Genomic DNA, 14,723 nt, shown 5'->3' on the forward strand with positions numbered 1-14,723 from the left:
ACAATAGAGATTAGAGCTTATAATAAGAGAAAGAAAATTAAAACTGTGAGTTTAAATTTATAGTAAAAAAAATTTGTTCGACTGTATATTCCAAAAAACAACCGGACTAATTATATTACACTGGATTTAAATTTGAATGTGATTCTATCTAAAGAATTGTTTCCGCCTTTAGGATTACACAGAAAGAACCTTCATGCAAGCTGACATATTTTGCCCGGTTTGTTTGTATTATTAATATTTCTTTTTACATTTTCTCACAATCTTGCTCTAGTTGTTTTAAAGTACTTGTATATTTTTGCAATTTATGACCACAATAAATTGCGGTTTAACTTAATGCCCGAACAAGCAAATTTTAGCATTGCTACAAACATAATTTGCTGATTTATTTCTTCCTCCTGATGAGAAAAATTGCAAGAATAGCATTCTTTGAAACTCCGCGGAATAAGGACTTTGTAAATTGTCTTGTGAGTATTTGGTCGAACATTAAATTTGATTTTAACTTACAGTTTTAGTTTTCTTCTCTTTTATATATATATATATATATATATATATATATATATATATATATATATGCATATATAGTAATTTATAAAATATATATGGCGATTAAGCTACACTGACTATTCCGCGTTTCATTCACTCTAGGACTCTTCAGGCTTAATGTCTGAACAAGCAAATTTTAGCATTGCTACAAGCATAATTTGCTGATTTATTTCTTCCTCCTGATGAGAAAAATTGCAAGAATAGCATTCTTTGAAACTCCGCGAAATAAGGACTTTGTAAATTGTCTTGTCATAAGCCGGAAGATCCTAGGGTGGATGAAACGCGGAATATTCAGTGTAGCTAAATCGCCATATATATTTTATAAATTACTAACTAGCTCTCCATACGTATTGAGCACTTTTGAAGTAAATACTTAAAGTTTACGCATAAATGTATACTTTCGTATATTAATTTTATGTTAGTAAATTAACTAGGTATATATATATATATATATATATATATATATATATATATATATATATATATACATATGCAATGGTTAAGTGTAGTTAAACGAATAAAAAAATAGAAAACAGAAAGTGCATGTTTCTTCATGCGTCATTGCACAATACTTTTTGTTATACAATATTTGGCAATTTCTACCAATTGCGTTCCCAGAAGGAATATGGTGGGAATACATACATCCGATGCTAATACTCAATAGAAGCCACCAAGCATTGAACGTAAGACGAAACTATACAAAACTCCCTATTTCATTTATTTTAAATATGTGTTCATTTGTTTCCCATCGTTCCTATTATAGAGCGTGGTGTCACCAGCAAATATTCCCAAAGAAACATCAATGTATGAATTTGAGCAGCAAATCGCTGTTCAGAAAAAAACTATTTATAGAAATGAAAAGATAAAAATTATCTTGATTTTTTTTTTGTTTCGTGTCAAGTGCAAAATAATGTAAGATATTTGTTTCAAGAAATTGTTTTTGTTCGACACTATCTGTGTTATGAAACAATACAGGGTTCTTCTGTAGGAAACGTCTCCTGAACAACTTTCATTTTTTTCTCACCCACATGCTCACTCACATGCTCCTAATCTGAATTCGGTCCTGGATATGACCTTAAACTATATCCAGTAGTGAGGCCCCAGCTTGCGGGCTTTGGGGAGTGTGGAGCCATCCTTTAATTACCATTGCTCCCAGGTCCACTCCGACCCGCAGTAGTAGTACCTGTTAGGGTCCCAACTATGAGTTAAATAGAAACTGATTTGAAAAGAACAATTATATTCTATTAAATTTTTTTCTTCAAAATCACTGGATTCGGCATTAAATAACCCGAAAAGGGTTGATATGCCGTAAAACAAAAACAACCATCCAAACAATCTAATCTGAATTCAAAGCAGTTGGCCGCCATCAGTGGACATTTTCTACCAAATCGGTTATTAACAATGATTTCTAAATGTTTAACATATATCAAATCGATATAAATTATTGCACCGTAATAATAATTAATTTAAAACAAAATCATTTTTCTTTTTACAAATAATTTAATCAAGTAAGAATCCATTTTTATTGATTACTGAATTAAAGAAATAAATCAAGCTGTATTTTACAATTCAAAAAACAAAACTATCGTAAAAACCGGAAAATACTATAAAAAAAAGATAATAGGCGGACATAAATTATTGCAGAGTAAAAATAATTAAATTTAATCATCAATTATTTTTCTTATTTCAAATTATTTAGTAAGTAAGCATGATATTGTACTTGATTACTAAATTTAAAAAGCTATTTTCTATTTAAATTCAGTTATTGCTAAATTTTGTCTTTAATATTGTAAGATAATTTGCTAGAATTACTTTTTAACTCAATTATTTTTATTTTGTAATATTTTTTATCAGTTTTATATATGTTAAACATTAAGAAATATAGTTAAAACCCGTTTTGGATAAAAAAAAAACACACACACACACACTGATATCGGCCCGCTGTTTCAGATTCAGAATAGAGGCATGTTAGAGAGGAAAGGCGAAAGAATTAACAAACTTTAAATTTTTCATATTCCTTTCAAGTAAGTTTTTTTTTTCTAGTTTCAACAATAAAAATAATTTTATTTTTCACATTTCTTTAATTTTTTAAAAAATTCCATTTTAACTCCAAACAAGGCACACCACCACTTTGATGTAGAGGGTCTATTATCGGACACATAAGTCGCAGGGATACTATGTAGGGAGTTGAGCCGCGAGATCTCTGTTCCCATAACACATGAACCTCTGCATATCAATAAAGTTAGGCCAGTAGAGACTCGAAAGAGAGTTCCAAAATCTGGTAGTTCTGAGGAAGAAACTACTAGAGTAGAAGGCTTTCTTACATGTAGGCATATCTGCTGTGTAGGGGTGGGAGCTTGCTGCTTGTCGAGTTTGTCGGAGGCGTTAATGATGAGGGAGTACAAGGGCTTGTAGTCCGTCGGATCATTCACCATTAAAGTACTTGTAGAACATGCAGGGTGATGCGACATTACGTCGATGGCACAAAGGTGGAAGTCTAGATGACAGTTTAGGACCTATCACGTGGGCGACTCTCTTTTGAACCTTATTCAGAAGGGAGAGACTAGTGGCATATGCACTAGCCCAAATAAGACAACAATACTCAATACATGCACGAATGGTGGCCTTATAGATGTATAGCATACTTTAAGGCGTCAGTAGCATTCTAGCAGGGTAGAGAGAGCCCACATTTTTCGCATCATCCTTGGCAATTCTCTCAATGTATTTGTTCCAGCTCATATTCCCTGTGGACGTTAGGCCGAGCAGTTTGAAAGAAGTACTTTTATATAATGTGTCTTTAGTCATAGCTATTATTGGTAGAGAAGGTTTCTTGTAATTATTGAAGAAAACAGGCTTAGTCTTGGCGGCATTCCTTAGATATGTTTTTTTGTTTTCCCTTCGCGCCTATTATAGAGCATGGTTTCATCAACAAATATACCCATCTCAGAAACAATTCTATCAGGGAGTGCTTTTGTTTTAACATTTGCGTCAACACAAAAGAATACAAAATAAATAATAATAATAATAATAATAATAATAATAATAATAATAATAATAATAATAATAATAAGTAATGAATATATTATTATAATTCTAAAAAAAAAGATTAAACCTTGTCAAAAACAGTTATGCAAAATATAATGAAATATTACACATTTCTGTAACATATTAAATGCAGACCAGTTATGTATTTATACGCAAACAGAAATCCCGTATCGTAAACGGAACAGTTTTATATCAATTAAACAGAAAGTCTTTTGTGTGAAAGAAAAAGTTTATTTGTGAAAATGCTTTGGCCTTTAAATCGAAAAACTTATTTTTATTTAAAACTCTTATATTTTTTATATGTTAATTTGTGAAAAAAACTTCTTATTTAACTGTTAACTTCTGTTTACATTCAATAACTTAACGGTGATTACCGAATTCATTTCCTTACGTCCGAGAAAAGTCCCAGACTAATGATACACTCAAACGACAAACCTGCGGAAAATATCTAGTATCAACAAAGTTAATGGGAGGGGCGCTTGAAGTACTAAGTTTCTCATGTGGCCGTTGATTTATTCCAATATAATAAAATGACCAGTCCGTTACAATATATATATATATATATATATATATATATATATATATATATATATATATATATATATATATATACATTTGTAGAACGTTATAATAAAGAAGGTTTCTATAAAAAACACGCATATATCCGAAAAAAAATGATATAGCAAAATTTCGAGTCAGCTTGTAAATTAGTTATTTAGATTACATCTTAGTAAAATACGAACAAGTATATATATATATATATATATATATATATATATATATATATATATATATATATATATAAAGTTATAATATATATATGGCCATTAAAAATAGCACTCGTACCCTCGCGCAACATTTAAGCTAAACTTTCAACAATTATGCAATCTAGAAAATTGCGAACATTTATATGTTAAAGTTCAAAACTTACTAACTAGCTCTACGTATTGAGCACTTTTGAAGTAAGTACTTAAATTTTACGCATAAACTTATACTTTCGTATATTAATTTAATGTGAGTAAATGAAGTATATATATATATATATATATATATATATGTATATATATAGATATACATATATTATATATCACAATGTATATATATATATATATATTATATTACATAATACTATTTTAAATAAATATAAACAATTATTTTCATACATATAGATACTGGTATTTCATGCTTACAGAATCATCAATGTAGTAAGTTACAATTACTGCGAGTAAGGAGATTCGGACACATACACAAATTTGCCTCTGAATTCGGAGACTAGTATTCGCGCGCCAGACTCGCAGAAATTAACACAGGAACTGGCGAAAATCAATAGCAAGTCGACTACTATATACAATAAAGGGTCCTAACGTATACAACAATATGAAGTCAGTTTTATTGCACTTTGCCCTTATATATAATAAATAAAAAGAGGCGATTTTCCTGCATTTCTTTTTATCAATACAAAAACAAATACCGCATAAATGGAAGACAATCACACTCCCTGCCACTACCTAATGCAGGTTTGCCGAATATTATTAGTCGATTTAATTCAATACAGTAAAATAATGTTTTTAAAGCGAGTTTGTGCGTAGCGAGGACAACACATTCATATAATTGGACGACCCTGAAAAATTTATAAAGATTACACACAGTTAACATTTATAACACATAGGAAATTCGAATTAAATCCAGTCAACACATTTGATTGAGCGGGACTGTTACACTTTGGAAGGGTGTTTCATACAAAACTCTTTTACAAATACGATAGACAAAATCACATTACCTTTCAAGTTGAAAGGAGACAAAGGTTTACAAATACATGATGTTTATTCCACCAGCTGGCTGATATGATGATCAGGAATTCAATTGGCGTTAAGAGTTGCATTTTCTCGTTTCCCTTTATAGATGCTTTCCAAACGGTTTCAGATAACTTTCCTTCTCTCAATGTTCCGAACTCAATTCTGTCTGAACTCGACTAATTTTGAACCATTGTAACTGAATATATTGAAAATCTATCTTTCTCTTTGATGTCAGAAACGTGCTCAAACATGTGCTCCCCTCACGTGGATTTACATATCATATGTCCAACGCCTTTCTGGCAAAACAAAAACATTCCTTGATTTACATAGTCTGATAGTTATATCATTATTTAGTTATTTCTTAAAACAACGGTCAGTTCACTAAATTCCTCAAATTGCATTATGTATCCATTTTAAATTCTCATTACTATGTTCGATTCTAGCCTTTTTCTTATCTCTTCTATATAAATAAAATGAACTCATTTTTCGCGTCTGATTTTGACCTTGATAGGATTAAAAATCAAGATATTTCATGCAAATATAATATGCACAAACGGCAGAACAATATCTGAGGTGTGTTATAGGCTTATTATTTCTCAAATTCCTCGATAATCTTTGATTTCTACACTTTTTCTGCTGAGAAGTCACGGCCAAAATCGGTTAAGATCAATGGAAGTGGTAAAATATTTTCTCTCTAATAAAGTCCTCCTCCCCCTGCCACCACTTAACACCGTTTGGGGATCGTTCACAAGGAACAGTTGAGAAGAGAACACCGGTTTGGCTTCGTAGTTCTTTCATGTCAAGTTATTTAACATCACTAAACTAAGCTACAGTGCTCTGTGGCGTAGTGGTTAGCGTGCTGGACAATTCACATTATACTTTCACGTTCGCGCCGACCTACCGTAGTCGTTTTCTTTTCCTAAACAACTGGAATGGACTTTTCTTGGTGGCCGAACTGTTAACGTTGCAGATGTTTTTTTTTTTTTCACACTTTATTTTCCTACTTTTACTCATGACTCCGGGTTTGATCCTTCCTACTTACCTACCATAACTTTTTTTAAACTCCCCCCCCCGTCCCGGAAACAAACACTCGGGCAACGCCGGGTACCCCCGCTAGTAATTAATATTATTTTTAATCCTATTTACATCTTTCTTTAATTACTGCGGTCTATCCTCTTCCATATATAATAGTCACTCTCGCAAACCAGTAAACTTTACATTGATAGTAGGATACTTACACACTCATTGTTTTCTCCTCTCACTCTCTCAGGGGGATTCGATAAACTTGATGAGTATTACATATGTTTCGCAACTGAGCCACCCGTCTTTACGTTTCCATTCCGTACATTTAACACCCGCCCCAGGAAACTAGTAACTGCTTCAAAACTACAGTAACCGACAGTGCCTGCCAGTAGCCTTGACAGTAATCAAATTAAAAGAGAACTGGCATCACGTTACTACTTTTAGGATACGTTAAACATGCAAAAACATTTTATTAAAAAAAGGGTGAAAAAACCCGTTCAGTTTTTTCTTATTTTTTGTTTTTATATTTATCATTTAAAAATAGTACTCGTACAATCGCCTAACATTTAAGCTAAACTTCCAACAATTATGCAATCGAGAAAATTTCGAAAATGTATATGTTAAAGTCGCTGTATCTACCCGGAGTTGACCGGGTGTGGTTTTGTCCTGTTTCATGTCCTCATTAATCGCAACATTTTGCTTCTTATTTCCTTTATCTTAAGAAAGTACTTAAAACACACTAAAATATGATATGTTGATTTGCCCAAATTTCGTATATATTATTATAGAGTCATGATTTAAAAGGAAAAAAAAGCAAATAGTTGGATGCTATCAGCTAGGATCGAAACCGAAAGCAAAACTATATCATTCAAAGCAGGTGAAGTTACAATATTACTAATGTGACACTCATATAAACTAATTAAAAATAAATTTTTGAACAATTTTTTTAATTTTTGATCTCATTTTGAGTTCTTTAAAACTATTTAAACCGGCTAAAGACCAATAAAGGACGAGCCATAAAAATAATTTGAGGCTCATGGCGACTTTCAATGTCAGAGAGATAGAGTTTGAAATTATGGAGACAGACAGACAGACTGACAGACATACAAACATACAGACATACGTAGTACCTATTTTATATTAGACTTCCCAATTGTGTTTATTCTAGCTGGACAACTCGTCAGCGCGGAAAACAGTTCATAGAAACTAAATTATATATGGGTCTCAAAAGGCAGTAGCCAGTCCTTTCAAATAAACAATCCGATATGCACAATTTAGCAAGTTATTTTGTACCCAAAACACATATATGTGTCGTGCAAATAGATGTACATAGCATGTATTCGCAATACAAAAATGTCTCTAAAATACGGAAATTGAAACGATAAATACTTATTAACTAAATTAACACATTAATCAACGCAATGTGGCATTTTCTGGGAGAGAGAGAAAGAGGGAAAGATAAAGAGGAGGACAGAGAGGATGCTCATCTGCTTCTTTTTCAGTTAAAATTCAAGGGAATGTCTATAACGTTGTATATGACACGTACCACTATCTAGATTTCTTGCTAACCACGTTACTTCCTTTACACGTTCGCTAATCCAACTTCTTCTAGTCTATGTTTATAGAAGTGCAAATATATAAATATACTTACCCCATGTTCAGTATTACTGCAGCAACCGTCTAACTTTTGTAGAAAGTAATCAACACAAACCGACCCTTTAGTGAGAAAGACAGAGAAGGAAATAAAGGGAAAACTATGAATAAGAGAGAGAAATAGCACATCTGCTTCTTTAGCGCAACAAAAATCCCAGGAGAACCTCTCTAACTTTGTATCACACATGCAACGCCATCTTAAACTCCTGCTCTCCATATCATTTCGTTTACACTTTAGCTTTTCTGACTTTTTCTAAGCCATCTTTATTGAACTGGAAACTATTGTTTAACTTAGAATTTTTCTAACTCGCGTGTTTAAACTTTCTACAGTATCTGCTCGAATTAAAAATAAATTAACGCTGGCCGACCTTTTAGTGTGTGTGTGTGTGTGTGTGTGTGTGTGTGTGTGTGTGTGTGTGTGTGTGTGTGTGTGTGTGTGTGTGTGTGTGTGAGTGAGAGAGAGAGGGAGGGGCAGAAAACAGAAAAAGTTGAGAGGAGGGACAAAAGGAAGAAAATTAGATTTAAAATATCACGTTTTCTGAAAAAAAAAAATCAGAAAAAGACGAAAATAAAAGAAGCAAGGTCTAAGATTCTTCAGGTTCACCCTAACTGGGAAAAGTTTGCTTAACTTTCTCCTCCTATGTTTAGTTCTACTACAATAACTGGTAAGGTTATGAATAAATAAATGAAAAACGATCTTTTAGAGAGAAAGCGATGGAGAGAAGAACATTGAGAGAAGAAGGGGCAGACAAGGAGACTAACAAGGAGAAAAAATAGACTAAAAAAAAACGAAAATTCCAAACGAAAATTAAACAAAAAGGCTGTTTGTTTAATATTATACACACGAAACACTATCTCGATTATCTGCTTACCACGGCACTTCCAGAACAAATTCGCTAATCCGACGTTTTCTAAATAAATTTCATCAAAGTGAAAATGGTTTGCTTAACTTAATTATCTCATATTTTGTTTTACTACAGTAACTGTTACGATTATGAATACATCAAATTCCACCAAATCAGGAAAAAAAACGTTTTTCGCATGCTTGCTTTGCTCTGTCTGTCAAATCCTGTCAGACACTTCGAACTTCCACCCACGTGAAAGCAGAAATATATAAACCAGCAAACCCAGGCGACAGGAAGACGAGGACAAGGATGTCATAATATCACATAACTCGATTCTGGCACGACTATCTCACAAAATAAATTAAGAAAAATAAAACAATTCTCGAATTTATTGTGACGTATTTTAATAACCAGAGACGCCAGAAATTATGTAATTCTGATCCACCAATATCAAAGGGTTGTTTTAAATTAATAATCAATGACAAAAATATTTGATCGAAACCGAAATAAACACGAATAAAAAGAACGAGTTTAAAAATACAAAATGGCTACCGCAAAATTGTTTGATGTTCTTTAGAGCACGTCCCAGAAAATGGCGTCGGAACAAAAAAACAAAGGCAAACCGGAATATTTGATTCGTAAAATTGTTCTGTTTTTCAATTTTTTTTTTTTTAATATGATATTTCAATATTTTATCAGAATCATTTCTGTGCTTTTGTCCCGGATATGGAAACGAAAACAAAAACAAAGGAAAACATTTTGTTTTAATACATGGCTGGTCATTTTATTGATACTATATTATGTTTGGCTAAAGGAAAGATAGTATGAATGGATGTTTTGTGTGAGAGAGAAAGAGAAAAAGACAGAGAAAGAGAGAAATAAAAAAAATAATATGTATGTATATATAAGAGAGACAGAGAAGAGAGGGAGAGCTGTATGTATGCTCTCAGAGAGACAGAGAGAGACACACAGAGAGACACAGAGACAGAGAGAGAGAGAGAGAGAGAGAGACAGAGACACAGAGAGATTGGAAATGGAAGAGTGTAGAAAGCAAAAAGAAATATATGGGAGAAAAGAATCTGCGAATTGTATGTTTTGTATCACACACACACACGCACACACACACGCACACACACTCGCACACCCCCATACACACACAAACAGATATATATATATATATATATATATATATATATATATATATATATATATATATATACATATATATATATATAAGTTTGGTACAAAAATAATCTCGTTTTTTTAAATAAAGTTGCAAGTCAAAATGATATTATTTTTGCACCAACCTAATATATCATGTATTTATTGAGCACTGTTGAAGTAAATACTGAAAATTTACGCATTAAATTATATCCTCGTATAATGCGATTAAATGAACTAGTCATATATACATATATATATATATATATATATATATATATATATATTAAATTACAGTTTTAATTATCAAACAAACAATGGAACAATGAATATATGGTAAAAAATTATATTTATTACCTTAATCCATGAATTTTCAATGATGGCTCATATCATAAGAAGAAATGAAATGCAGTAAGCAAAATGATTACTTATGAATAAAAACACGTCCTGAGTTCAGCTTCCGTTTTGCTGCTTCGGTTGTCTTCCCTGTAGCCTTGCCGGGACACTAATATAAAATGTAGTGCACTTGGCAGAATAAGATTTGAATAAACATATATTATGTTTATCAGGAAAAATATTATAAATGTTATTAAAAATTGTTTAAAAAGCAGAGATGAAGATCATCATAGATCCTAGGCCAACCAAGGTTGAAATAAGTTCAACTATTTGCGGGATATTTTTTACAGATCAGAACGGAAAAAAAGAGGCATTGGAGTAACCAATAACATTGTTTATATTGGATTATTATTCTTCCGACCAAGCAGAAGTGTCGTACACATTATTGAACCTATTTCAATGTTTGCTTTCCTAGGCCATATGATGTTCTTCTTTGATTTAAAAATAATTTTAATGGCATTTTCAATATATGTGCTGATGTTTATTCATCACTAAGTATTTTTGCTAACTGCACTACATTATATATATATATATATATATATGGTATAGCCAAACATGTCTGGATGAAGAGGGGGGGTCATCGCCCCCTATGGGATGAAGTAAAAATAATAAACAGAAAGACCCACTGGAAAGTGAGAAAACTTAAAGAAACAGCTCACATGATCGGATACCAACTGAGCAAACCAAGCATAGAGCTGAATGCAATTTGGACACATCTGTTAGAGAGAGAAGACCTTGAATAACAACATAGGTTTAACATTAAAAAAAAAAACAACAACTAAGAATTGTCCTAGTGGTATATGGCCGAGTGGTCCTAGACGTTGTATCAAAGTTTACTGTTACCCAAAAGGTGCTGAGTTTAATCCTAAACGAAGGCAGTGAAAAGTAACATTCAAAACGGAGAATCAGCAACTATGTCCCAGAGCACGGTAGCTCCGTAATAATAATAAAGGGTTGGGTTCGAGACTCCTAACAAACGGTTCTCCAGTTCGATACAAAATATCTGATGAAGGCCATGAAACGTTGTGACGATAAAACCAAGATGATGAAGTCAGTCCGACAATTTCAATATATATATATATATATATATATATATATATATATATATATATATATATATATATATATATATATATTTATATACAAGAAATTACAATTAAATTTACCAAAATGATCCAAGATGGTAAAACTAAAGTATATTAAAGAATTAATATTTATAAAGTAATCTCAACCAGATGTAAAAGCTCGATAAAACCAAATAGGAGATAGAGTTTATAATAGGAGTAAATAGTTAATAAAACCTGTTAAAAGAGTTAAAAATATATTTAATCTGAAAAAGAACCACTTGATAAGTGGATAGTCCTTAATCCGCGGAGTTTCGAAGAAATACGTTCCTTCTCATCAGAGGGTAAGAATTAGCAAAATGCGGGATCGGATTTTGCATACAAAAGTGTTTGATGAAACAACAAGTAAGTCAAATATCTTACTTGATAACAAAAAGTGGAGCAGAGGGTATATGGTGAAGAAAACGGTGATTACAAATGAATGGATAGTCTGGTGAAAGGTAAATACTCCAATGACGGTATAATCCAAAAATATAACTCCAAGAACATTAATTGAGTTTCCATTTGCACAAGTAAAAATCAGGTAATTGGAAGATGGTCCAAGTTAATCCATGGAATAATTCACAAATATGCACAAAGAAAAGAAAAGGGGAAAATTCCAATAATATTATATATATATATATATATATATATATATATATATATATATATATATATATATATATATATATTTCAAATACAGAAATTCTCTTGTATACAAGCCATAGAATACAGTATACCAAAATATTTTTCCTTAATCATCGGAGGAAATTATTAGCAAATATTATTAAAGGTTTTCACCTAATTTGCTAAAGGAAATAAACATATAAATACTAAATTAATGTTTTTAAAGTTTTTAACTCATTTTAGCTACATAAAATAAGGGAAACGGGATATTGATGTACCAAAAAAATTTATATTAAACTTCAATGTAATAAATTATTCCAAATATTACTTTCAAAATTCAGTTGAAGTTTTCAATCAATTTGTGAATAAAAACCAAAGGATATCTGTAGACAGGCAAATAAAATAAAATAAAAATTAACTAAAAATGAAAATATGTAAATAAAACAATTGCTTGTCGTGCATACAATAAAATTTCTGTATTTGAAATTTAACTTTTTCAAATCACAAATTTTAAATTCCATGAATTATAGTTTTATTTGGTCTATCTAGTATCTTAAGCTATGTTATTAACCTGGGATAGTCTTATATAAAATATTAGCTCCAATACTATTTTGTTAGACTGATTATCACTGGATTAGCACACCAGTAGATTTATTGTATTTAATTATTCTGTATATATATATATACACATATATATATATATATATATATATATATATATATATATTGTTCAAAACCGGTTAGATTAATCTATCTTTCACGATGAACCTAGTACGATTTGTAAAAGAATAGGACTGAAGATGAATATAGCAATTAGAGCAGTAAGGTCTGTGCACAAGTGGCGAGCGTTATTCGGAAGTTACAGAAAATAAAAAATAGAACAATTAAAACATTTTTTTATTTTATTTAATGGAATATGCCGAGAGAAAAATGTTTCATATATATATATATATATATATATATATATATATATATATATATATATATATATATATAAATTTTAGAATAATTATAAAGAAGTGAACAATCGCGTAAATTCAATCGACTAAAATAAGATCGAAAATGGGGTGAGGAAAAGGAAAAAATGGGGCAAGTTACATGTAACAAATGTACAATTCAATAAAATAAATAATTCGATTAAAAACAAGATCGCTTCGGGTGTATTTTAACGATTTTGTTTTTAATTGACTTATTTATTTTATTGAATTGCACATTTGTTACATGTAACTTGCCCCATTGATTTTTCCTTTTCCTCACCACGTTTCCATCTTATTTTAGTCGATTGAATTTACGCGATGGTTCACTTCTTTATAATATATATATATATATATATATATATATATATATATATATATATATATATATATATATATGTATATATATATTTATATATATATATATATTTATATTTATATATATATATATATATATTTATATTTATATATATATATATTTATATTTATATATATATATTTATATTTATATATATATTTATATATATTTATATATATGTATATATATATATATATATATTTAAATATAACCATTCTTTGCTTGCTTAAACATTATACTATTGTTTGTTAATATAAGCAAAACTGTACTGAAATACGGCGGATTAATTGACTTACCGACAAAATGTCTCCCCCAAAACCATTTCTCTGATTTTAAACGTTTTATAAAAACATTCTAAACTCTCTCTCTCTCTCTCTCTCTCTCTCTCTCTCTCTATATATATATATATATATATATATATATATATATATATATATATATATATATATATATATTCCAGGTTGAAAATATTCGAAAATTCATACACCCATACACTTAAAACCACATTCAAATCATCTAAAACCCATAATAATCATCCCAAATTCTACCAGTAAAAGAATAAGCAATCATCCTTCTAGTGTAAAAACTTTTATCATTTACAAACTATTCTATGATAAAGCACTTGTAGACAGTTGTTAGAAAAATACAACACTAGAAAATATCCAGCTTACATCTAATACTCAAACATCTAGGGGTAAGGGGAGCAGTAAAGGTATATTGGTCCCACCACTTTTTTCGTTAAATATCAAAACTAACATAGGAACAGAATTCTTAATCTCATAAAGCAAAATTTCGAATATAATAATATTTTTCATTAAATCTTGAATAAAAACACAGTATATAAGGCTACAGTTTCAGCAAGATTTTAGAAAAAATAATAAAGAAACATAATTGAAAGATTCTAAAGAATTAAATAAAGTAATTTTAATTGCAGAAATAAAAAAGAATGTTCACTGCATGGTAGATGCTTACTAAATTCGGTAGTATACACAGCGAAAATTTTTACGACGCATGCCCAGATACTAGTAAGTGCTTGCATGTAATACTTTTAAGGAACAGGGGTCACAAAGTGCATCTGAAAATCTCAACAGTAAAAATAATTACGTCACTTTCAATATAATATAGAGAACTCATAGGGAAAGATTTAACACCAAAGGTACAAGGAAATATCCTGAAGAAAGCTAAAACATGTTCTTCCC

This window comes from Euprymna scolopes, chromosome 34, assembly GCF_053919585.1.
Source record: "Euprymna scolopes isolate OS-2025 chromosome 34, ASM5391958v1, whole genome shotgun sequence".
Lineage (NCBI taxonomy): Eukaryota > Metazoa > Mollusca > Cephalopoda > Sepiida > Sepiolidae > Euprymna > Euprymna scolopes.